The 27,071-nt window shown below is 43.2% G+C and overlaps 1 long non-coding RNA gene and 1 pseudogene across 1 annotated transcript; one reads left to right on the forward strand and one right to left on the reverse strand.

The window, feature by feature from the left end:
• The first annotated feature begins 4,321 nt into the window (after nt 1–4,321).
• On the forward strand, nt 4,322–7,785 carry LOC142776546 (uncharacterized). The gene is made up of 2 exons (XR_012887628.1): nt 4,322–4,547; nt 7,535–7,785. It is a non-coding gene; the product is annotated as an uncharacterized LOC142776546 (long non-coding RNA).
• A 2,774-nt stretch (nt 7,786–10,559) lies between these two features.
• On the reverse strand, nt 10,560–12,922 carry LOC119161847 (tubulin alpha chain-like; annotated as a pseudogene).
• Between the last annotated feature and the right edge of the window lie 14,149 nt (nt 12,923–27,071).

Here is a 27,071-nt window from a genome sequence, read left to right on the forward strand (position 1 = left end):
ATTGTTGAGTCACGCCAATAAGCTCAAGAATGCAAGCTCGATTCATGACCACAGTGCCCGCATTCCAATGAGGCTCCAACATTCTTTGAACTGTTTCCTTTATCTATGCAGGTGGTGAAGAATTTGAAGTGTGGTACAATTGAAGAACATTGGTTTGCTGATGCTTTTACATTTTAGTTTACTTTCAACGGAATTGAGAGCGTACCTCTTTTACCTTGTCAGATCAGCATAGACAAACGAATGAGCAATTACCATACTATGGCAAAAAAACGGAAACACAGCTGGCACAGAGAGAGGTGACCATCGGCAGAAGAGCAGCTGAGCTCTTGCTGTGATGTCACAATGCCAGAACTGCAGCGATGCCAGTGTTCAATCTCGCGGCTAATACAAATACACGCACATGACAGGTGCTTCAAAATAAGAGACACCAACACTGCAGGCCAAAAAAGCTTAGCTACCTGGTGCTTGTGCTAGGCCCAGCTTTCTCTGTTGTCACTTTGAGAAGCCAGGCATCCAACACGCTTCGCTTTTGCTTGCTTTCCCTGCAAGTGTCAATATAAAAAAATACAAATGAATTCATGCTGCGATGTGACATCAGAGTCCTGGGTTCAAGCAACTCACCTTAGCTATACACTTATAAACAAGGGGTGCCAGTGTAACCTACTTTTTCAGGTAATAACATACCTTCTGGAATGACTGACAAAAGACACAGAGAGACTTTCCACAAGCTGCTGCAAACAGTTTACTGTCCACAATTCCCCGCTTCCTAAAATAGGAATGGTTACGTCAGAAGTGATGTAGAATATTATTTTGTAAAGGATACTGTAGAAGCCAGTGCAAGAGAAAAATCCAATGAAGAGATGTTACACCTAATGCCAAAAGAAATTTATTGTTCCGTCATAAAGTGAATTACAGTTGCAACTGTATCTGCCAGACCAATGATCCAGGTTCTGCAACGAAACTGGGGTGCCATAAGGTCTGCCGAGCGCCTGCTATTTCTGCAATGCATCCCAAAGAAGTAGAAAAAAAAGCCCTTAGGGCACATTCCTGTGCTCCATGTCGTGCACATTCAAAGATCTCTCTACAGCATATAAATGTTCACACAAAAGTGCGATGTCACTAACAATGCCAGACAAAACACACTTACAGGAGTGCTTATGAATGCTACATGCAAATAGAAATACACCAGACTCTAAATTTGACTCAACAAACTTGCATAATGCTGCGCATCCACACCCCGCCTTGTTTGTACTGCAATGCATCCCCAATTGGCAGCACAAAAAAAAACAGTTGTTGCTCGCTCTAATTGATAAAAAAAATTCTCTTTCAGCACACTGTACTAAGAATCTTTACAGTCTGCCAGGATAACAATTACTAGTTACGCTACACACTGTTACTCCAGATAGGACAACATCTGTTTCACGATGGTGGTCTGGCCTTCAATTTATTTAAAGGGAGACTAATAAGAAACCATAAACTGGTTTAGACTGATAAACTGCACTCTGAGAACTCCAATGTCATAAGTTCATTATTAGTGCAGAAGATCAAGGTTGAAAATTTAATTTAAAATTTCGTGCTGAAATTGCTGTGCATGGCATCAGAAATTTTCTGACACTTCGTACACTATGTCTATAGCACCCACAGATGACAATGTACTTCCTTTTTATCAATGTAGGACTCGGTAAACCTTCTCAAAATTTATGACGTTACGGTGTCTGGCGAGGGAATCGCAAGGCGGCATCCCCACCCGCTTATGCTTTTTGCACGTTTTCTCACTTACCAAGCATCGTTTCACAGTAAGAGAGGTGCTTTTTAACAAAGGGCAGATGAAGCCTCCACAGTTTGCAGGAGCTTTGGAGTAGCATATAAGCCACAAACTTTACTTCTGTTGCCATCCTAATAACATTTACATTAACAGACTTTTGCTTTCAACAAATACAAATTCTGAGAGATTTATAGGACGAGGTGAAATTTTTGTGGAACATTCTGTGTGCTTTTCGCCAACTTAAAAAATGAGTTTGATCAATCTGCAAGACTATGAAACTAACAGAAATAGAAGTTAATAAGGATGAAAGCACAACACAACAGCAATAAAAGCCTATGTAAAGCATGAACTAAGCAAGTTGTCAAAGTAGCTTATTTTGGCATTACTATCAAAATGAAACTATTTATAACCTCCAATAAATATAATCAAATCGATTTCATTCATCTGGTTAAGAAGAGCCAGCAGCCTAAAGTTCCAATAATCAAGCAGCACATTTCCCACTTTCAACCTTGTCTATGTCTGTTCCTTCCCCTCCCTAAATGATCAGTTCTCAATCACCTTGGTCATCAGCACTTTCTGAAGCACCAGTGGTGTTGTTCTCTGACGGATCCTTACCATACCTTTGCTTAGCCATGCAAATCTTTCATTTGCTGCATGGTGTGTGAAAGTACGATTGCTGCAAACGCTTTGGTCCAGATTCACTGGCTAGAACTGTCGGGAGATTCGTAGCTAACAATGTGGTACAAAGAATAGACCCTGCTGACCACTCCACGTCCACCATGGTACGATTCGAGACCTATGGAAGCTGATGCTTGCGCCACACAACGTGACCATGAGAGCATTGCTACTGTGCCCTAGCAGTACGGCTTTTAAGACGCCACTTGCTCCACGCGATTCTCCGAGTATGCACTGGCTGAGCCATATCATATGACTGGGCAGGCTTTCTGCTCAGTTTTCCATTCCTTCATGAGCTAACTAGAGTTAAAATGTTAATATTTTTCAAGCAAATCTAAGGCTAACACTTCCCGGCACAAGCTGTACAAATTAATGGCATACATGAGAGAGTCTATTTTGACTGCAACAGCTCGGGGTTCGATGATCAGTGTGCAATCATCACATATGCCGTCATTCGCACAACAGTCCCGGCAAGTACTGCAATTGTTGCCAGTGTCAAGAGTTCACCTGTATTCATAGGGGCGCGAGAATTTCAGCTGCGTGGTCGTCACCATTTTACATCACTACTGCCAGAACCAGGGTTGACAGCAACATGCCGTGCTTATTTCCTAAAGAAAAAATATGACGCAACCAGTCGACCAACAATGTCATACATGACATTTCTGCTCAGGTGCTTGAGCTATTGACGCACCCAGAAACAGGCTTGACAGCCACATGCCGTGATTATTTCCTAAATAAAAAATATGACGCAACCAGCCAACCAACGATGTCATACATGACATTTTTGCTCAGTGCTTGAGCTATTGACGCACCCAGAACCAGGGTTGACAGCAACATGCCGTGATTATTTCCTAAAAAAAATATGACGCAACCAGTCGACCAACGATGTCATACATGACATTTCTGCTGAGGTGTTTGACCTATTGACGCACAAATAGACACTACCAGCATGCACACACCTGAGTTTATGAAATAAAAGTACTAAAATGACATTACGACGCAGAATGGCACGATTCGTACTACACTTCTACCCAAGGTTTTACACATAAATAACCATCTGCTTTTCAAACAAATCAGACTTTAATGTGACTGCCTGTGCTGCTGATCTATTTTTGGGAAAAGCTAGGGAGGGTCTCCCTGTTGGCATTGCTCCCTCTGAAATCTGTAATACTTAAACAAATGTGTCTATGCTAGCGTTATTTCATACCCACTGTGTTAGCCTAGCTGGCGAGGTGTCATCCTGCTTGGCTTGAGAACACAGATTCAAATCCTGACGGAAGCAAAGCCCGAGAACAGCTGTGCATTTAGATTTAGGTGCATCACAGCGACTGACATAGTGACGAAACGGGCATAATCGGCTGTCCGTGATAAATATGTACCGCCGTCTGGCACTCAGCAAAAACTGACAGTTCTTTTTTTTTTAGAGACATGGTACGGTCGCAACGAGCCGATAGTCAACTGGCTAGTTGCGTGCAGTGCTTCGCCTACTTGGCGTAGACATGATGCCGAGCCGCTTGCGCCTACCTTCGGACCATGCACAGAGGCGGCAAGAAGCATCTTGCATTAAGGCGACGATGCGAGCTTTCTTCAAGCAATGCTCCAGCGGTCCTAGCAGCAGGTGGAGGCGCGTTCGGGCTGTCACCTCATGATAGCATCGGGCCGAGGCGCATTTGGGCTGTTGCCTCATCATTGCGTGTGCTACGCTTGCCGTCTCGGTGCCCGTGATCCACAATGCTCATCTACCGTATTTACTCGCATAATCCTCGCACTCGCATACGTCTCACACCCCCCACATCGCCCAACAAAAATGCGATTTTTTTTCCTCGAGTAATTATCGCACCCCCAAAAACTGCCGCAATAATGTCGTCTGCTCGTTCCAGCCACTGATGATGATAGCGCGTGCCATCTCTTAAGCATCAAGCATACTATTATTGCACGGAGATTCAATCCAATCCAAGCCAAGGCAAAGTAGCAAATGCGCGTTTCGGCGTGTTTTGTATGTTGTGTCGGTAATCTTGTCACGTTATACGGCGATACTGAAGCTATACGGCTGCTTTCAAGTTGAAAGTGATAGATCATGATTTAAACAACGACAACAGGGCCGCCGGTAAGCCTTTCGGAGCATACGAGTTTTGTGTTCGCTACTGGTGACGGCATCTGAAAGCCACCAAGACGCGTTGGGCCTGCCGTGTGCCTAAAACTGGGATTGATTGTAAACTTTATTTCTTCAGAAGGAAACTGCTGACGATTCTGCTAAATAGTTATCAGCCCAATACTGACGTCCTACGCTTACCTTTTGAGGGCTCCTGTTGAGAAACGAACGCTACTGCCACGCCCACAACGCCCACATGCTTTTCGTGTGGTATTCCAATTCTCGACTGCTTGCACTTTTTGTGTCTCAAATAAACCTTGCCTTGTGTTGAACCTGTGCTTTTATTGTTGAGGTAAGCTTTAATTAGTACTTCTCAAAGCTTGCTGTTAGTTGCTGGTGTGAGAATCTCAATTTGCGGCCACTTCGTTTTCTTTTTCGCTCTGTACGTTTTCTAAAAAGTTTTCCCCGCGTAATTCTCGCACCCCCAACTTTGCATCGGTTTTCCGCCAAAAAAAGTGCGAGAATTATGTGAGTAAATACGGTACACAACAGCGAGCTGCTTTCATTTCTGCAAAGCGGTGCAAGCAGAACATGGTCCCACGCAACGATTGAGGCGGTAGCGATCGGCGCTTCAGGTAGTCGCTAGCTACTAACAGCGTGCAGTAGGCTTAAAGGTGTGGTGCAACCAAATTTTGAGGCTATCCCAAGCTTGTTGTGGGTTTCCTCTGTATGCAAGGACTCTCCACACGAAGGGTCGAAAAAACAAACGTTTAGAATATGTTTTAAGTCACTTTTAAAGGTGTCACTGAATGCCCGCTTTCACGATTTAGACCTATCGCTTGTGCAGCAACACTGACGTTTCAGAATGAAACTGACGTTTCAGAATGCAGCAACACTGACGTTTCAGAACGGCAGTGGTCGTGATGTCACACCAGATCTGTAGTGACGAATGTGTCGGCGTTTCTTACAGCGAAATAGTACGTTCGTCAAGGACGTTGGATGCCTTCAAAGAGACACTGGATGCGTCCTTGTCCGCGAGAGACGCCGCGCGCGTCCAACAGCGGGGTTGCATCGTGCTCCTTCAGCGTATCGGCGCCTATAAAAGGCCAGCGCATGTAGCGTCAGGTGGCTTCCTCGTCCACGTTCTGTTCATACATTGTAAATATAAACGCTTCGTTTTCTTCTTGCTGCCTTTTGTGTTGCCACAGCCTGGATGCTACTGCAGCTGGCCATGGCGACTGTCAGCACTTTTGTTTTGCTGGCGCTTGTGTGGTACGTGCGTGTCAGAGCAGACGCAACTCAGCACGATGTGCGTCACAGCTTTGCGTGGTCACGTGGCCAAGCCACCTATGCATTGACGTCACTGCCCAACTCGGCGCTGCAAAACTTAAACCGAAAATGGTCCACATAAGTTGAGCAATATTAAACTATTTAGTGCAAATACACGAATCATGGTGTATGTTTCATGCTTACTGGAGCTGAAGGAAACGCTGACAGCAAAGAACACGCATTCCACAAATATGGTGTCATCACCCCTTTAAAGTGGTGCTATCCCATACACGTGGACTTTTTGTCAGCGATAAGTAATACTGGCGTGCTTTTCACCTTCGTTCTTTGCCAGAAAAGGCACCACTGCAATCGCATGATAATCCCAATAATTGATTGGCCAATTAGGTGATTTTGCAGCAGTGCAAGTGTACAAGATGGCGACCATCACGTAATATCCACTCACGATGTGTGCTGTGTGAACATTGCTGTCGTTTCCAAAACCACCTGCTGATGCAGCAACGGCGCAAATTAGACAAAAGAGACCCTTTAGAGCAGTATACGGTGCAGGTTGCCACAGGTGTCGCACCGCTGGTAGTCTGATGAATGTAACGCTGAGTGTTACAGGCAAACCTTGGTGAAAGAATTATTGCTTAGTGAAAGATGCCCCAGAGCTGTCTTTGTTGAGGGTCCCTGAAATGTGTAGTGGGTGGAAACAGAATCTTCACTGCAAAGATGTGAGTGACACCGTGTACCAGCTACATCTTCATAGAAAACATATACTGAGAGACTGTGCACATCTGATCATTGAGAAAGAGATGCGTTTACTCCTATGCTGGGCCAATGACATTGCCTAACCTCCCAACATACCTTTAAAAAATCCAGTACCCGAACAGCCCACAAAAAAGTGGGCTTCCTAACATCTCCAATCCTACAAAAGAAAAAAGGTGGTTCCTATACAAGAGGACACCGTGCAGACAAGCGAAGCTGCAAACAACAGTGACGGCACTGAGAATCGCCCCTTTAAACTAAGTGAAGTGCCTAAACCCATGGGCACTCCACTCCTAATTATGACGGTGTTGAGTACACTCTGGCTAGTTCGGAAGTTAATGAAAACACTGTCAGAATTGGAAAAACTGCATTGATCAACTAAAGTGGGAACTTCAATGCGGTGGTTTGCCACTTTACGTAGATAGACTGTTGGGTCAGAAAATGCGCCATGGACGATTGATGAAGCAAAGCAAGGGTTGGAGGGAGCTCATTCTTTGCAAGTTTGCAAGGGAGTAGGCATGTTAAAAGACTTTGCTGTTGTGGCCACAACCGAAGAATCGAAGCAACAAATGATTGTTGCGGATGCACTTGTGCAGAGCTTGAAATGCAAAGATGCAAAGAATATAACAGGGCGAGTACAAGAAAATACACCTAGTCATTTCATTTTAGTGGGCAATTACCGTGCACACCTAGAAACGTTTTATCGCTAGGAATCTAGCATCAAACTAAACGAACACGTCTTGCTCCTAGAAAAGTGAAAGTTAATCTTCGACATATTTGTCAGCACCGTCAACACTTTCGTTCACTCTGTTATTCGCATTATGCATAACATTTTTCTTGTTTTGACTCTACTTTCCTTGTTTTCTGATTTCCTCATCAGTTGTTAAATTATAAGCAAAAAGGCCTAGTGAATAGCATTTTCTTCTGATCTACATAGTAATGTATTGTTTTTTAACCCTCTGCAGGATGTGCCTGTATTTCATGCAAGTACTTTCCAAAGGCTTCAATCACTCGAAATGATGCAAATCACGGAAAGCTGAAAATAACTCTGCCAGTTGCAAGGCTGCGGATTCTCCAGGAGAAAAATCGCTGCATGAGAACAAAGTTACAAGGACTGCATAGTAGCTCGACGAAATGAGAGCAATAAATACTGAAACTGATAAGGTGCTTCAAAGCATCAACGAGAGCAAGCATGAAAGAATTGACGTACAGGCAAGACTTGCTTCTTGAATGTGTTTTAATGAAGCTCAGAGCCCATGCTTTTATGACAAGCACAAGATCTTGGTCTTTCCAAGCAGAACGACCATTAAAATTATGTGAAGTCGCATTGATCGGCATTTGGCTTTCACATGACAGCAACGATTAATCTGAAAGTGACATTGTTAATTATATCAGAATATTGATTGATATGTGGGGTTTAATGTCCCAATTTCAACCACCTGGGGTTCCTTAATGAGCACTCAAATCTCAGCACACGGGCCTACAAAATTTCCGCCTCCATAGGAAATGCAGCCGCCGCAGCCGGGATTTGATCCAACGACCTGCGGGTCAGCAGCTGAGTACCTTAGCCACAAGGCCACCGCGGCGGGGCAATTATATCAGATTATCAAAATCATAAAGGTCTTCTCATCGACGAAATCAAGCTCTCCGAGCACCTCAGCATTTCATCGTCCGGTCAGATTTAAGGCTCTGTTGCCCTTGGTGCATTCTACAATTGTTTATCTCAATTTTTTTTTCGCATGGACAGCATCGGTAGTGTTGCGCTGCATCCTTTCTCTCCGAGCAACCACGAACAATTGCAAAAACTTTCTTACAAGCAATTCGGTCCCTAAAATCGCACTGCTTATAGCTTTCAAGACAAAACTATTTACCGATTTACTCGAGCAATGAATGCACTGTTTTCTCGAGATTTGAGTAAAGTTGTGAATGCATTTATTATGTGGGGCAAATTCTATGAAAAAAATTTTTCAGAATGAGCCAGAAATGGGGTAATGCAAAAAAAAAAAGTTAGGTTGCTCAGCCTTTCTCAATAGATATACGCGCAGACTGTTTGAAAACAGCTTCTTTGTTACACTTCATTTTTGTTGGTTGATGGCGCTATATTCTGCAAGCTGTCTCCGCATAGCCCACACACATGATAAAAGCGTTTTGCAGCTATCTTTGCTCGCAATCGTTTAACCACAATAGTGGTATCTGCTGTGATCTCGAAGGGCGCTCAGAAGTGTGCGCAACGATGCTACGACGCACTTTGCCAACTCCGTGGCAACCTCGCACGACGACCGCGCCACCGCCATCAAAATTGTAGCAAGCTACCCCCGAAGCATCAAAACAAACCAACGACAAGATTTACAACAAAATATATCCGCCACCTTGCTTCCACATGAGAAGTTCCTGTGCGCGCGGAGAACACGCAAAGCAAGAATTGGGGGTGCTGCCATGTTGCGAAAATCCTGACAATACTTTCTGGGCAACAAGTGATTTTTTTCAAGGATTTCAAGGACCTGTACAAACCCTAGATCATGAGAAACGCCGTAGTGAGGAGAGCTCCGGAAATTCGTAGCGCCTGGGGATCTTTAAAGGGCCACTCACCAGGTTTGACAATTTTGAGCTGACAAGCGCAATGCGTAGATGAGGTGTTCACAATCACATATGCCAAAATTTGCAATGCTACGCACCACGGAAATGGGTCAAATTTTAAAATGAACGCTGCTCACCTTTCCTTTCACGAACGCGTGCCTAGAGAATGAGGGCACCACGCGTGCGTATGAATGGCCCTACGTACACGGCAATGCAGTGAAGACATTGGTTTTCTACATAGACGACTGGGGCAAAACACAGCCAGTTAAAGCGTATTCTTTTTTGTTTTTAAACCTGCATGAGAAGAAAGATTAGAAAGTGCCCCTGAAGAGTCGGTAAGTAGTAGTGATTTTTCTGAAAAGTGCTCATTTCTCCCGGTGATAAGTGCAACATTGCGTGCCATAGTTACTTGCATAACGAACACACTTTTTTTTTTTTAGAAAATTGGAGCAAAGTTGAGGGTGCGTTTATTATGCGAAGCAAATATTATGGAAACGTTTTCGGGATGAGCAAGAAAAATGCAGTAATGCCAAAAAAAGATACGTCGCTTAGCCTTTTGCAGTAAAGCAAAGACGGCGCAAACAGATAATTGCCTAATGTGTACCATATTTGTAAACTTTGTCTGTAAAAATGTGTAAGCGCTGCTTCCGAGGTTCCAACCCGGAAACAGCAAGACTTTCTAGAACAGTGGAAATTCGTCATGTATAGACGGTTTCAAAGTCACAAGCGTTGTACCCAAAAGACATTCCGCTCATTTCATTGACCAACTCCTAACGTCGAAACTGAAAGTACGTTTTCAATTTTTTTTTCAAGCATGAAGAAAATCTTTCATTTTTCACATAAAATAAACGTGCGTAAAGTACGAAGGAATGTTTTAGAACTTTCTCATAGCTCTATATATTTATTTAAATTTATTTTGCCATATATGGGAGGTCCATCAATGCTATGAAAGCAATCCGTGAACGAAACCGGATCCCAACAAGAGGCTGTGTTGGCAAACAGTTGAAGGGTCTACAAGACAGGCACAGCGATACAGTAGGTTCACTTTTGCACAGGCTCTGTACAGACTTGGAAGGAGGTGTTTTATCGGATTCACCACCTATTAGTAGCCACCTCAATGTTCACTCTACCCCTGTTTTTTTTTTCCTTTTCTTGAAGATTTAGCAGCAGTTTACGTCTCGAAGCTAAGAGGAGCAAAAAAAAAATGGGGTTCGCTGTCACAAGGATGCGGCCCCACAAATGCAGTTGCCTGGTCTATCCACAGCTGCAAAAAAAGAGCGCCGATGAAAACCCTCGCCACATTCGTGCTTTTCATGAAGACCACTGACAACTCGCATTAAACATGGCAGGAGCTAATGAATTAATGGCCTGGACAGACTAAGTGCTTCAATATGAAGAATCAACAGACCTATGGCAATGACAACTGCTCTTTTATTCCATGGTCCAGAGTAGGAGGGCACCAACACTTTTTTTTAGAACTCCTCTCCACCATCATCTTCGGCACCCTCTGCAGAGTCGATTCCAACCTCCTCGTAGTCCTTCTCTAGGGCAGCCAAGTCCTCCCTGGCTTCGGAAAACTCTCCTTCCTCCATGCCTTCGAAGTCATACCAGTGAACAAACGCCTGCTTAGCATACATGAGGTCAAGGCTTGTGGTCGAGACGTGCCCAGGCCTTTGCAATGGCTGTTGTGTTTGACAGCTTGCACACAGCATGCTGAACCTTGGCGAGATTGCCACCGGGTATACAACAGTCGGGGGCTGGTATTTGATGTCAACCTGCAATAAAATCAGGTGTAGCGATTGAACACCCAAGAACGCACAAAGCCACAACAGCACACTGTAAAATACAAGCTATTCTTCAACAAAAGCCACTTCTCAGATACAAAACCACAAGGGAATTTTTCTAGAAGTCTATTTGTTTTGAACTCTCTAGCAGTTAAAAAAGGAATCAATATGAAAGTATGCAGCAATGAAAGACCAAGAAATTGAAGTTTGATACAGAGCTCCCTGAAGAGAATCGCATCTTGAAGGAGCTCTTCGAAAAAAACTTTCTTTATTGCTAGTAATAGACGCTAAAGAATTTAGTTTTTAATATAGTTTTTTATGGAGATTTCAAATATGCAATCATTTTTCGTGTAGCTGCTATAGTTATTGAGTTACGCCATGCACAATAGCATGAAAATACGTGTTTTGCGGGTACTCTTTCATGTACTTAACTTTCAGTAAAAGCATTGGCTCTGATCTTATTTGACTCTTGGTAGATTGTAAAGTGCAAATATCTATCCAGATATGTCACAGAAATAGTTTTGCCATGCATTCGCCACCCTCGTTTTTCCTCACGTTTCGCAGGCTTATCATGCGCGATGAACTTGTGATTTCGCTGCATTTTGTGAGTTTTTTATTGCGCAAGTGGAAAAAAGAAGAGTGTAGCCGAAAAGTTCGAAATCCTGATAGGCTCAACGCTTAGCGCACACATCGCCCACGTGCTTCATGAAGACATAAATATGGAAGAGCCCGTAAGAATGGTAGTGAAGAGAGTGTAGTGCAGTGTAATCGAGAACGAAACCAAAACAAAATGCTCCGAATTATTTCATTCTCCCAACGGATGAATTCTTCAAAGCGAAGTCAACGCAGCTCTCCATAACAAGGGCCAGCCCGCTTCGGTTTTCGCACATTTTTATATTGCGAGAAAAGCTATAGGGTGTTTCAATAGATGTGTCCAATATTATTTGAAAATCACAGAAAGGAGGTACCTGCGGGCTACTTGCGGTGTTCCTTCTTTCTTTGCCAGAAGGCATCTTCAGATGTGCACAAACACTAATTACGGTAGTAATTACAGAAAGACAATTACCTTTTTAACCAGCGAAAATAGCCTATTGAGTCCAATATGTGAGAGAGTGTTAAAAAAGCAATAAGGTTTCCATCTAGTCGCTATGACTAGCGTTTCTTGTATACACTTTGAATGCGCATGTTTTATCGCTGTAGCCTCTCGAACATCGATGCACTTGCAGTCGTGTCATCCTACTGCATATCATCATCATCATCATCATCATCATCATCATCATCAGCCTGACTACGTCCACTGCAGGAAAAAAGCCTCTCCCATGTTCCGCCAGTTAACCCGGTCCTGTGCTTGCTGCTGCCAATTTATACCCGCAAACTTCTTAATCTCATCTGCCCACCTAACCTTCTGTCTCCCCTTGACCCGCTTGCCTTCTCTGGGAATCCAGTTAGTGACCAGCGGTTATCCTGTTTACGCGCTACATGCTCGGCTCATGCCCATTTCTTCTTCTTCATTTCAACTAGGATGTCCTTAACCCCCATTTGTTCCCTAATCCACTCTGCTCTCTTCTTGTCTCCTAAGGTTACACCTACCATTTTTCTTTCCATTGCTCGCTGCGTCGTTTTCAATTTAAGCTGAACCCTCTTTGTAAGTCTCCAGGTGTCCGCTCCGTAGGTAAGTACCGGCAAGATACAGCAGTTATATACCTTCCTCTTGAGGGATAGTGGCAATCTACCTGTCATAATTCTATCTAATGTCATAATATACCTACTGCATATATTAGATGGTTTACACAGGTTCCAGTGTTTTAGCACCCATATGATTCGTTGCATCTTCTGCATTCCTTACCCGGTGATTCGATTCTACAAATATTATGTCTGTTAGGTCAACTATGGATCGTTTTCGTTTTATTTTGTTTCTGTTTGATTTGCTGCGGAACATGCATTTTTTATCTGCTTGATGTTTACCTGCGCCTGAGACTCGGTTGGAAGCATTTTGAAAAAAAAAATACTTGCGTGACACATGTATTTAGTTAAATTGTATCTCTGAAGGTGCTGAACATCTGTATATATATCTGCTATGTCTCGAAAACTGAAATAGAAGTATTTTTCAATAAATAACAATACCACATGCTGCTGTCACTTCAACTGCTTTGCCCTTTCGGGGAAAGATTGTTTTGCTTTTTTTTTTCAAAATTCAAGGAACAAGTTGCTATCCCCACCAACTCTTGAATCGTAATCTTGATCAGATGGACCCCGCGCCGCTGACGCTCAGCCGCCGAAGGTGGAAACGCCGGCGCGCCGCCTCCGGCAATTTTGGTGCCGGTGCACAGATCTACTCGCCAGTGTGTCGCACCTTCCGAGCTGTGTGAAAAGGTGGGACATCACTCTCATAAGGTAACGCAACTCTGCATCACCACGCCCCTTCGAGATTTTTCTAGCGACCTCTCGCCGACCAACATCGGCACGTCTGAGGGGGTGAGTCGGCGCGCCCGAGGAGTTCCCTGGATTTTTTTTTTTTACGCTGTCTTCGGAGGGCGAAAATGTGGCGCCCGGTATCGTCGCCATCACCGAAATTGGGAGGAGCGCGCTTTCTCAAGCGCTCGTTTGTGGCAGATATGTACTGTCATAGTAAAATAAATGTACACAAACACTGTGGAGACACCTTTTTTATTATTATTATTCTGTTATTTGCAGCTCCTTTAAACCTGACTCGCATAGATCATGTCTTGGAGCCATCCGCTGCTTCAGTTTCTTACACTTGGATCTTCAGCAAAGGTGAACTTTGCTCCGGAGCTTATCATAGTAAAATAAAAGTACATAAACACTGTGGAGACACCTTTTCTTTTATTATTCTTCTGTTATTTGCAGCTCCTTTAAACCTGACTCGCATAGATCATGTCTTGGAGCCATCCGCTGCCTCAGTTTCTGAGACTTGGATCTTCAGCAAAGGTGAACTCTGCTCTGGAGCTTATAGCGCCAAATGAGATCACACAGTCCGCAGGTCGTCCTTTGGCCAGATCTCTTGGAGGCCTAATGTAACATAATCATTGTGAATGCTGAGCCTATTGCTTCCTCATCATACTTTTTATAGAGAGCCTGCAAAAAGAGAGAGAGCAATGAGTGCCCAAAAGAGCGGTGCCACCTTACAAATATTAAGGCATCACTCTCACTCCCAAAGACAGTACATTTGAAATTTAGGATGACATAAATAAAGCGATTGGGGACCGATTTGTTCCTAGAAGTGATGAAAAACCAGTTAAAAACCAATTAGCCACTTTCAAATAAAAAGAACATTTAACCCTTTCATTGTGAAAAAGGTGTGGTACACGACGAAGATGTGGACAAAGAAAGACAACAGATCGTCCCGTCGACTTTCTTATTGTCTTTTTTCTGCGCCATACATTTTCAGGATTTATCACCAACCAAGCCTATGCTTACATCCTGTCAATTTAACCCTACATAGATTCTCCTATAGTTCTTACACTGTGATATGAAAACCGACTGTGGAATATTGACATACACGACAAGAAAATCGTTGCCATCTTTTCTGCCCGAGAGTGGTACCCTCTGCCTTTCAGAACGGCCCTAATCTTCTCCATTAAATATGAAATAAATTTCGTCAAATTCAGGCCAGGATCTCACAGAGAAAGGTGAGATATATATGTCCCACTGACTCCTGAGAGTGTTTCAAAAAGTAGGAAAACACTGCCTCATGAAGGCATCATCTCACGATTGTGTCGACACTTATTTTGATGATCAAAACACTGCTTTCGCTCTTTCCTTCGATACTCTCTCCTGGTATCCTCGCTCAAAGCCGCTTTGCCCTCTCGCCGAGCACCCCCCTCCGTGTGCTTTTCCGCCCATCACGTTTTTTTAGGCCTCTTTGACTTAACCCCCCTCCCCTCCCACGCACACACCCACTATTTTTTACCTCGTGTTTTTTCCCTCTCTCCTTACTTTTTCTTCCTCACTCTCACTGCCCCTTCAATTCCCTCGCGAGTGTATCGGTTGAGGTGTCCTCACACGACGGGTAGTTATCGTGCACTCTACACCCTGGTTTATTACCTTTTCGTCTTTTCCAAGAGAATCATTCCCCCCACTCCTCCACTCTCACGTGGCATGCAGGTGCACGTGCAATCTTAATTAAGAAAATGCTTGCCGGAGGGAGGTGACACACACGCAGGCAACACTACCAACAGCGAAGAGCGTGGACAGCCGCTGGCAGATTAACCGTTTGCTCGACCAATCGCAGCATGAATGCGATGTGAGTCAGAATGCGCTGCGCGTCACACGGAGGCCGGAAAGGCGCAGATAGAAGTAGGGAATGTTTTTTAGAATTTGTGGCACACCACACGTGACGGCCCGTAGTGCCGTCACGTGTGGCATCGTTTATCATTATGACATTCTGCACATGATGCGCGTCTATCTGAAATGTTTGAAAAAATATCGACGGAGATTTAGGGGCCCTTTAAGGAACTGCCTCATACTAGCTCTAGATGGGCTCCCTATTTCCAATGGTGCCAGCGGTGGCCCAGCCCCACTAGGCCGTCAGGTCAGAGCAGCCAAGCAAGCCTGTGTACCAGTCCATCCGGGATGTGTAGAGTAAAAGGAATCAGGTTTGGAGTTTTTGGTACGCCCGTATACCATGAGAGAAATGTGAGAATTTTTTCTCAAAGTGTGGGCATTTCCCCATGCAAATGGGGTTAAAGTGTATATTATTCCTACGCACAAAACAGTTTTCGTATATGACCTCCTTAAAGGTGTAGCTCAGAATTGATAGGGGTGAAGACGGTGGCTGCCCCGCCGCGGTGGTATATTGGCTAAGGTACTCGACTGCTGATCGTTAGGTCGCAGGATTAGGTTAGGTCGCAGGAAATGCTGTAGGCCCATGTGCTCAGATTTGGGCGCATGTTACAGAACCCCAAGAGGTCGGAATTTCTGGAGCTCTCCACTACAACGTCTCTCGTAATATTATGGTGGTTTTGGGACGTTAAACCCCACATATCAATAAATCAGAGTGAGCGGGCTGGCAGCGGCTGCCTCTTTACCAGTGAGGCCCGTGTGAGCTGGAGCTTGAATGCTCGTTCGGTGCACGTGGGTACCTGGGTAGTTGATGTTTTGCAAAATTTTGTAGGCCAAGGTTACGGCAACTTTTAGAAATGTCACTCATCCAGCTTTCGCTGAGACTGTACTGCCCTTTCCACATAGTCCCTTTCCACGCAGGCACCATTACTACTACTACTACTACTACTACTACTACCACTACTACTACTACTAGTAGTAATAGTAGTAGTAGTAGTAGTATATAGTAGTAGTAGCAGTGGTAGTATGTGTGGTTTTACGCAAAAAAACCACTATATCAATATGAGGGACGCCGTTGTGGAGGTCTCTGCAAATTTTGACCAGTGGTGTTTTTTAATGTGCACTGACAGTGCACAGGGCACGGGCATCTACTTTTTTCATATCCATCTAGATGTGACCGCCACGGTCACAATCGAACTTGTGCATTCGGGTCAGCAGCAGAGCACCCTATAGCGACTGCTCCACCGAGGCGCACGCTAAACGAGGGCCGATTAGTGAATAGCATCTCGAGGCTATTCAAAACAAAAATAAAAATAATAACAAGCTGAGATTCCATTTGCACGTTTTATTATTTTTCTCAGCATTCATTCATTATACTGATTTTGAAAGGACAGTGCAAAGCCACAAAGAAAAGAAAGACATAGAGACAAAGAGTGCTGTTTTTCTTTTCCTTTTGTCTTTGCGCTACCTTTTCAAAATGATATGAAGCAGCTAGCCCAAATCAAAGTACTCCTCATTCATGCTACAGAACAGAACACACAAATTGCACCTGCCAAGTAGAATAATGTCACATGCAACACTCTTAATCGAGTACTGTTTAAAATGTAGAATATAATCAGGATATGGAACATTTTTCGTCTGTTTGTATTGATACAGCTACCACTTAACGAAGTTCTGATGAAGAGCGTACAGTATGTGACATCAGTCTACTAATGTCAACGTGAAGTCCACCAATGTCAACGCAATGTCAACGTAAAAACAAGACCATTCCTTGCTGTACGTCACTCCCTAGATCTTGGAGCGCACGCCCATGAGAAGGGCAAGTGGCATTCATTAGAAATTGAGCGTTTTTCCACGACATGTAATTTTTGAAATCTTAACATGATCCTGAGTGCCCAGTGCACTATTGCGCTTGTCAGCTCGAAATGCTCAAACCTAGTGAGGAACCCTTTAGGTTTTCATCGATAGGGGAGAAATTGGTCCTACACAATAAGACCTAGCAGGCCTCTCTTCTGGTGCATCAGTGGTCTGGTTATTTGCTCCTGCACTGCCCTTCCCAGCCACAACGAAACGGAAGAGACCCATGAGAGTGTTAATTGAACCGTGGACCTTTGACGCACAATGCTAGACAACAAAACGAAGGACAACATACTGCGAATCGTGTAGGAAATGCATGCGTATGTTCAATCATTGGTACCTTTCTGGTATCTTAAATATTTTTTTTTTGCTTCTTGCCGTAGATACAAGTTACCGACATCGTCGTTTTGGGATAATTCAATCTTTGTAGAAATTTATTGTGCCCATTATTATGATATTGAGGACTTAAAATGGTGTTTTACCTGCCTGTTTTTGGCACCTAAAACACACTTTTTTTGGTGCCTAACAATCCGGCCTCTACTCATTACTTTCATCTGTGCAAAATTGTAATAATTGATTTCTATCTATGCTTTTAAGTTTGTAAACGTAGTCTGTCTGCTGCTACTGCTGTATGGGTGGCACGACCCTGTTCGGCAATGTTTGCCTTTGGCAGTGTTTCTTAGGACAAATTTCAATATTGTTCTAAATAAACTAATAAAGAAAGACTTTAAATTTTGATTGCATTAACTCTGTCATGTAAATTTTGGAACACAAATAGCCTCGCATATTTTGGCACTTTGGCCCACTGCTCACGTGAATGCGTCTCTGCTTGTATGTGACGTATCCCTGACTAATCAAATTCTGTTCACTGTTGGAGCGTGGACTTAAATTTATGACATGACCTGCCACAAGTGTGCAGTATTGCGTAATTAGCGGGAATTTGTCCAGAGATGCCTTTTATGGATTCTCGCCGCACTGTGCGATGTTCATTTCTAGTGACTGTCCGCTAATTTGATGAACTTTATAGTTCCCTTTCAGTTCGAACTAAGGAGCTTTTACTGTAACATTGCTCCGCCATGCTTTTGTACTAATTTCTTAAATTTTGAGCGGGTATTTAGAAGCGATCACTGATGCCAAAAATGTATCTCAACTAACGGTGCTGGCATTAATCATACACTGCAGTAGAGCATTTTCAATTCAGTTTAATGATCATGAAACAAATACTTGTTAGGGCATAAAAGTTGCTAACACTTGTTTGTAAGAAATCCATTAAAGCTACTTCGCTAAATCAGCTGAACAACTCGGCTACCTGAATGGAATGTAGTCATTAGTCGTGCTTACTTTACTTATCAGGCTGATAATAAATTGCTTGTACCTAAAGTAAGAAGAGTTTGGGGAAATCTACACAGGCAAATATTTTTAAGTAGCTGTAGTCTGCATGCAAGGTGATTACGACAGTGTGCAGCTTCATATTTGGTGCGTGACTATCAGGTGATACCGTTGAATATCTGTGCTAAATAGACAACGGTGAAGTTGCTAAATGAAGTTTACTGCCTAAACATACGAAATGAAAATGCTTATAAAGATTGGCTGCAGCAGTCTATAATACAATGTATGGGTGACTGCTACTGGCCTTGGAATAACTGCGATTGGATTGTAACAGTAGTCTTTGAACATTTAGTTGGTGGCAAGTGTCATCTGACTGTTTTCCAACCTGCTCCATGTTGAACAAAGGTGTTTGAAGGAGCTCATCGCCGAATTTGCTTTTCTCGGACACCACTGATTGCCCAAGCTGGATTATGTGCCACAAATTTAGTAAGTGGTGACCTGTAATGCTTTAACATTGTGTAAGGCATCTGGCGAAAAGATTCATTTCAGCACAGCTGCAGTGAGTGTCGGGCTCTCGCTATTTACTCAACACCTGCTGGATACACGCTAGAGCAGCTGTAGCATCACCCCTCAAGACAACACTACAAAGCACAAGTTAACGCCTATTCTTCTCAGACACTCTGCTTGTCCACCTGCCTTTGGAGATCCTAGCCGGTGAAAAGAACACAATAAGAAAAGGTGGTAGTGTGGCGGAGCATATTTTAATCACTTTATGCATTTGGTCTCTCTTGCCCGACAAGCCCCGCCACGGTGATCTAGTGGCTAAAGTACTTGGCTGCTGACCCGCAGGTAGCAGGATCAAATCCTGGCTGCGGCAACTGCATTTTCAATGGAGGCGAAAATGCTGTGGGCCCGTTTGCTGAGATATGGGTGCACGTTAAAGAACCCCAGATGGTTGAAATTTCCGGAGCCCTCCACTATGGCGTCTCTCATAATCATACAGTAGTTTTGGGACGTTAAACGCCACATATCAATCAATATCTTGCCCGACGGCGCATTTAGAGGAGCCTGACCCGTCGAGTGCCCTGCAGTCACCAGCAATGGCTGGCTCTTTCACAAGTTGAGCAGACAAACCAGTTTCAAGGAGAGTATAATTAGAATTGCTTGTAGCTGGCTTGATACACAGTATGTGGCTTCATTAGTGGTTGAACTCATTTAATGGTCACGTAGCCCAAACTCTTTGATTTCAAAAACAGTTTCAAGGTCCTTTTGAAGTCATGTGTGCCTCTTATCCTATTTGAAGTTATACTCGTGAATATTTTGCGCAATGATGAGGCTGAGTAATCTAGTCATTATACCATATGCTGATGTAGCACACTTTTCAGGCAGAGAGAGGGGACAAGAAAGGCACAACATTCTTGTCCCCTTTGTCGATGTCAAAAGTAGGGTATACTTAACGATACAATATGATGATCAGTCACAAACCAGCCCAGCTGTCAACCTTACTCACCTGTCTAGTGAGTTTCTTTCATATCTGCGTCTTTTTTTTTTTTTTCATTGGTAAAACCAATTGGAGTTCTTGGAACTCTGATACTTTCGAACTTTCACATCTTGCCATATGAGTGTGTGCTATCACTGGGGCATCACACTCCACGTACCTTTGCAAAAGACGACAGCTGGATAAACTGTTCATACTCGAGACAAGCATGATTTCGACTACAAGGCATGCTTGGACGTAAAAAAAAACGCCAGGCCTGCGCGAAAGCACAACACAGTTACAGTGAAAGCTAGAAGAGCGGCCTTTCAGAACCTTTTCTAAACTCATTAGGTAACTGCTGCAAGCAAACTTGCTAGGTACCCACTACAACATCATTAATAATAATTTCTGGCTAGTAGGCTGGCATTCACTATGCTATTTTTCGTCATTCTTGTGAGAAGCGTGGTACCTGCTTAACACTTGCAAGGAATTTGGTGCGGAGTGTTCATGCAGTGGCTGATGACGAATTTCGCCTGAAGTGGGTATGAGCCACAGTTATTAGATGATCAAGAACCAGCTTTTCTAATGGGTTGGAGCATTGGACGCCCCACTCGCTACGCTATTCACATTATGTGATGCCTGGTTGTTCTTTTGCAATTCTAAAACTATTTATTACTCATGTTAACGTGATTCCTTTCCCAACATCAAGCCTGCCTAAGGCAAGTTTGCGAACAAGTTCTAAGCACCGGCATGGCTTATCTCAGTGGTAGTATACTGGGCTGGCACGCAGCAAACCTGGGTTTGAGCCCCACTGTGTCCTTGGTACTAGGGTTGTTTTTTTTTTCTTATTTCGTGCGGTGGTGGTTACAACGACGGCGGACAACTACCGCACCGTGCATGAACCGAGTTGTGATCTCATAACAGCTTTCGCTGTAAATCAGCACAAAAATACAAAGACGGAAGAAGACTGCTGCAAAGTCGCCATGGTGTGTCATGTGATTAAGTTTTCTGCCTGGTATATGTGTGTGTTCCTTCTAATAAATTTTAGCTGCGAGTTCAGTGCCACGTCGTCCTTTCTTCTGTCTGTGTGTAATTTTGCGCTGTTTTTACACCCAAGCATGAGCCACGAACTAGCCAAACTGTTGCTTTTATTGTAAGAGATGTTTCAGTGCACTAAAATGTGCTGTAGTGCACTAGAATAATGTATTGACAAGCCCAACTTGCCACTTTAATCATGAAAGATTACATTGCAGTCGCTGTTCCATTTGCCTTTTGGTTGCAGTTATGCTAAATCGATTGAGATGCTATATCTTCAAGTTATCATAGCAGTTTACTCAGTAAATTATACTGAAGAATCAGATTCAAGCTGAAAGTAAAACATTGAGAAGCAAAGGCTTTCTAGAGTAACTTGCAGGCTTTGGTGCAAAAGGACCAGGAAGGGATGCAACAGACGTTGGCGAAGCGAGTTGTCCAAACAAGCTTTCATATGTTGGGCTGTAACATGAATAGAAAGAACATTTATATAGCTGAAGCCTTCTTCAGAGCGTAGCTTGGTGGGCTCTTAGGGCTTCATCGACTACTACCTTACTGGGCCTGGTCCAAGGCCAGCACTAGGCTCTAAAAGTCAAATACAAGTTGACCGAAATGGCAGTAACACGTTTGGCTTCCCCACCGTGCGCGTGCGCTGTGAAGCACATGGTAAAAACAAATACCAATTGATCAAAGTGACATTCACAAGTTTGGCCTTAGTGCTCTGCATGCGTGCTACAGAGATGAAAGGTGTTCTTGCAGTATCTCTTAATGCGTTTGAAGCAATAATTTTTTTTTCAATAGGAGCTATCGCAGTTTCACAAAGGCGTGCGTATGTTTCAATGCATGTGAGGCCCATTACAATTATACCAACGTCATTCTGTCAATCCCAAATGACTAACGCGAAACAATTTAATTTCGCCATTCCAGCATATCAGCGTAATAGGATTCAGCACTTTCTTGCTTAACTACATGGCAAGCCTCTGTGAAAGTGGTCTCAAATCTCGGCAGCATAGCTCTATATTGTCACGCTGTCCGATATGAAAAGGCATTTTTGACTGTTACATATGAGACAGCGACTAGCAGAGCAGAGTACAACTTCAAATAATAGAGACATCAGTTTGCTTGTTGTCGCAAGGCAGTGCATTGCAGCCTGCGATGTCTGTCAATCAAGCAGTCAGAGGTTGACGAAATTGCGACGGGCACCGGTTCATGTACTACGTTGTTTATCGATCGAGCAAGTGCAGTTACTCTGATGTTGACGAAATCGTTACAGGGCACCGGCTCATGTACTATGTTGTTGACACGAAAGCTGCACTTTTACGAGGACAATGCGTAATGAAATGTACTTCCCAGTCACGCTAGAGAACACCTATCAGGCCTCGCAGACTGCCGAAGCGGCGTTCCAAAAACTTCGGCTAAGACGTAACGACACTACCATAAAAAAATTCTCAGAAAACGTCTGCAGCGCATACGTAGAGCGAAAACATTTGTTGGCAACATTGTGGGCATCGCCAAAATTTGAAGGTCTCATCCATTTCTTCGAGTAACCGCCAAATCGAGGTTGCCAAGCTCGGTTTCGTATACTACAATTAGGGGCACAACGATGGTTTCACATACCCTGTAACATAACCCTATCGAGGTCACAATAAAGGCGCACAGTTTAGGCTGCCTGTGTAACAAACGTATACAAGTGAGGTGCAGCATCTGAACTGCACCAGCACGGGAAGGGCACTCCTGACCAGAGTAGGCAAACCCCCCCACTCAATACTGCATCTGCATGAAAGAGGGGGTACCACCTCACTCTGACGCCAGAAATAAACTAAGATTTGCACCCATGCGAAGAAGCATGCACTCCAAATGCAGAAAGGACACAAATCAAGTGCTCCCCCCCCCCCCCCCTTTTCACACAGCTTTTGCAATACACCCCCACTGAGGCAGGATACACCAGCAATCACAGACATGGGGGTGCGAGTGCACAGTTGTGCCTGCTGAAGAGAGGTCGCCCACGGTACTGTGTACAACACATGGGAACAGGTTGCAGATATTCTCTGTCGCAATGGTCCTGGCCTAGACGAAATTCTTCCAGGAAGTCATGGCTCCAACTATTCAATTGAAGACTCTACTCCTTTCAATCAGTAAACGTTCATAATCTCTGTTAAGTAATCAACATTTGTGACGGGGCTGGTGAAACGCTCTTTACACATGCAGGCCCTCAGTAGACGAAGGGTGCACCTGCTGGCTCTCAGCGTGATGTACAACCCGACACTCACCTTAGAAACATTGAGCAATTCTTACCTCAGAGGTAATGCCGAGGGAATACGTGTTCTAGGCCATGCCTTTGTTACAAGTCACTCTGGCGAGTCGAGTCGTAGTGGAGGCAATTTCTTGTTTTGGCTTCAAAAAACAACTGTTGGGGAGCTGATAATGATGCTTGTGCTAGCACTTCAAATGTCCAAATTTTCATGAAGGCTTCTTCACAGTACCGTCGAACCCCTTCATAACAGACACTGATATGAGACAAATAAGCGGTGGATACATTTTCTTCTTCATTTTCAGAAGCTGTTTCTGCTAGTACTCATACTATTGCTTACAACAAAAAATACCAAGAACCTCAAAGTCCTGGGATGACATTGGCTTCATTAAACAGCCTCAGAAAAAAAGGATAGCCTCTATAGGAAAGTTAAGAGACAACCCCTTAATAGCACCTCGGTACTCCGCTACAAAAATTATTTTAATACTCTCTACTCTTGGTTAAAACTTGCCATGAAAGGCTATTATAATGAGGAATTTAATAAGAATAAAAATAATCCTAAAAACAGTGAAAACTTTTCAACAAATTCTTAAATTCGCCCACAATCAATTCACCCATCATGAAAATCGCTCACCATAATGCTACTCAGTGTCACTCTGACAACATTGCTAATGCATTTTCCGAGTATTTCAGTTCATCATCCAATTTTTTGAAGAATGTTCTTTCACCTAGTTTGCCGCGTTTACCTCACTCATTTTTTCTTTTTCCCTCTTCCTCTGACAAAATAGAATCTGCTATTCGTAGTCCTAAAGATATTTCTGATGGCCTGGATAACATTTGCAAACACCATTTAAAGTTGGTTGCTCATATAATTTCTCAGCCCTTCACTCATATAATCAATCTAATTTTTTCTAAAGGTTCTTTTCCCAACTCATTAAAGTGCACATAAATTATACCAATTTTTGAGAAAGGCAATAAATATGATATCAAAAATTATAGACCTATCTCTATTCTTTCATCATTAGGTGAACTAATTGAACATCTGTTTGTAAAGAGTCTTAATGCCTTACTTTCCAAATTTATTATTACAAAACCTTCCCAGTTTGGTTTTTGTCACGGAAGCTCCACTAATCATGTTCTGCTTTCTTTGACAAACTTCATAAAACATTCCATTGATAGCGGTAACTTCTCAGGTTGTCTTTTTGGATTTAACTAATGCCTTTGATACGCTCGAACATTCCATTCTTTTCAATAAGTTGGAACCTTACAGTATCACTGGACCACCTTTTAGCTTTCTGAAAAGTTGCCTGTTTAACCAAAAAAATGCAGTCTTTGCAGGTAGCTCTTACTCTAAGATTACTAATCAAGGTGTTCCAAAGAGGTCCATTCTTGGTCCCCTCCAATTTATTATTTATATTAATGATCAACCTGATGCACATCCTCTACACAATGTGTTTTATATGCTGACGACAACACAGTATCATGCAAGGCAAAATCAGTTCCACCTTTATTGTCAAAACTAAACTCTGTACTCAGCGATGTAGTTTTATGGTGTAACAGTAATGACCCAACTATAAACCCCTCTAAAACTCGGTTCATGATTTTCGGATCTTCTCAGAAACTTTTGGTAACTCCTGCTACTATGAGTCCTAATATTATCTATGCTTAAGATAACTGTTTCCTTTCTCGATGTACGTTCAGACATAACTCCCAATTTTTATCTACACTTGTTGGACAAAGACTGCTTTTGATATTTACACATTAATTGAAGCTAGGCCATATTTCTTTACTAATGCATTATCATTTATCCATAGTCATTTTAACTATGGCATAATTACTTTGGCAAACACCTATCGCTCATACATTTCATTCGTACAACACATACAGAACGAAGCCATCCGCATTATCACTTTCAGCCCTCGCTCAAACGCCATTTGATTACTTAGACAACATAATATTGTGTATTAGGAAGTTATTCATGTTTCATTGTACTTGTTTGTTTTTGAATATAATTATCTGTTGCCCACTCCTTGAACTTAATTGCGACTTACTAATAAACACTAACCGCACAGTTAGTAAGAGACAACAATTACCATCCTATTGTGTGTAGCCCAATTAATGCGGCTGATGCAGAGCGTGGAGCCAGCTCCCGATTCGTCAACGAACGAAGCTGATTAGTTCAGCAAAGGCGAACGCGGAAGACCCGAGCACGAGAAAGAAAAGAGACTCCTTCGTTCCCACAGTTCACTAGCAGAGCCGTCAAGGCCACCCCCGTCTGGGACTAGAAGAGGAAAGCTTACTTGGAAGAGAGTCTTGCAAAAAGCAGGCCAAGCGCCGCTGCCCGAGTTTAAGTCATTGTTGGCATACACGCGTGCCATTGAGAATGACGCAGGGACACGACCACTGGGCTGTCAGAGACATGATGGTGGCATGCAAACGAGCTTATCCCCCCCTTATTCGTCATTACCAACTGTTGTTAGGATGGCGGGGCACCTCGCTGTCGCGTGCACACTTGGTCTGCGCACAGGGCCTCACTGGTGTACTCACCGTTCTTAAAGAGGCGTCTATGAAGAAGCAACATATAATGAAAGAGCTGACGGGGCTAGAGTGTGAAAATGGCTACCGACGGAGGTCGACCTGGTATAAGAGTGTGTGGCACACGGAGAACCTATACCCTCTTGTGTTGTACTTCATAACGTGATATTCCCCAATGCAGTGCCTGTATGAAAGTGTTCTCACGATTGGTGGTTGTTGCAATGCGAGCCCACACGTGTGATTGGCTTGTGTTGAGACCCTTTGTTCAACTGAGGGTTGAAAAGAGGATTTTCGAATGCGAAATAGAGAGCGGAGGTTCGGGCTTGGACTGGGGCAGACGCCTGAGGCTGCAATAAAGAGTCTCTTCACCAGACTACGGCTCTTCCTTCGCGCTGCCACCGTGCACTCGAGTCATCGAGGGTACCCATTCCGAACCTCAAACATCTTCCCTCCTTAGCTAGTGTAGAAGCTAGTCGAGGAGGAGGAAATTAACTCTCACTCTACTCCATCTCTACCCCAACTCAACTCCATCAAGTATAGCCTTTAGGTAAACTGTACGAATTAAAAAAACTGAGATTACGTTTTCTATCTCCTTACTATACGTTATTCTTTTTGAATTGAAGTCTAGCAATTGTATTGTTATAGTTGCATTTATTAGTTTTATCGCTTCGCTATTCTTCTACAGTTGTTTTATAACATTTTTCTATTTACACTACATTGACTTGCAATTTGCCCTAGTATTTTTTTATGCTTTGTTTTACCGTGGATACCCCCACAGTCTTCGGACTGTGACCCTAGTCTGTATAACGTCATTTCATGTATCGCTACTTTGTTACTAATAAACTTCAAACTTAGTTCCGAAAAAAAAAAAAAAAAAAGGGCAAGGAGACACCAGTCTACCTACAGTAAAATAGGTTTTGATAAAAATGCATAAGTGGTACCCTGCATATAAGAGACATCTCGTACAAAAGACAATAACTGCTGCCCAGAGCATGCCTTTTATAAAAGGGTTCAGCTGTATATAAAACTAGGAATTTCATGCAGTCTAATATTTTGTTCAGGAAGGCCTGCATGCTTATTATTTCAGAGCTTCCTCAGTCTTGACGGTAGTGCAAGAAAATGAAGAAAGTAAAAACATTGAGTTCTAAACTACATTAAGTTTACAAATTATTAGGTTGATATTGCAAAATGCTAAACTTCACCCCCTCAAGGCTTTGAGCAGCAACTTGAATTCAAATTCTAATTATGCTTACCCTTTTTGAAAAAAAGGAGTAGTCTAGTGCAACGAAGGTTTTACATAAATTGGATACTTACCCCTACGTTCACTGCCTTTTTTTATGTGCATACCTCAGTGATTA

Source organism: Rhipicephalus microplus, chromosome X (assembly GCF_043290135.1).
Source record: "Rhipicephalus microplus isolate Deutch F79 chromosome X, USDA_Rmic, whole genome shotgun sequence".
Taxonomy (NCBI): Eukaryota; Metazoa; Arthropoda; class Arachnida; order Ixodida; family Ixodidae; genus Rhipicephalus; species Rhipicephalus microplus.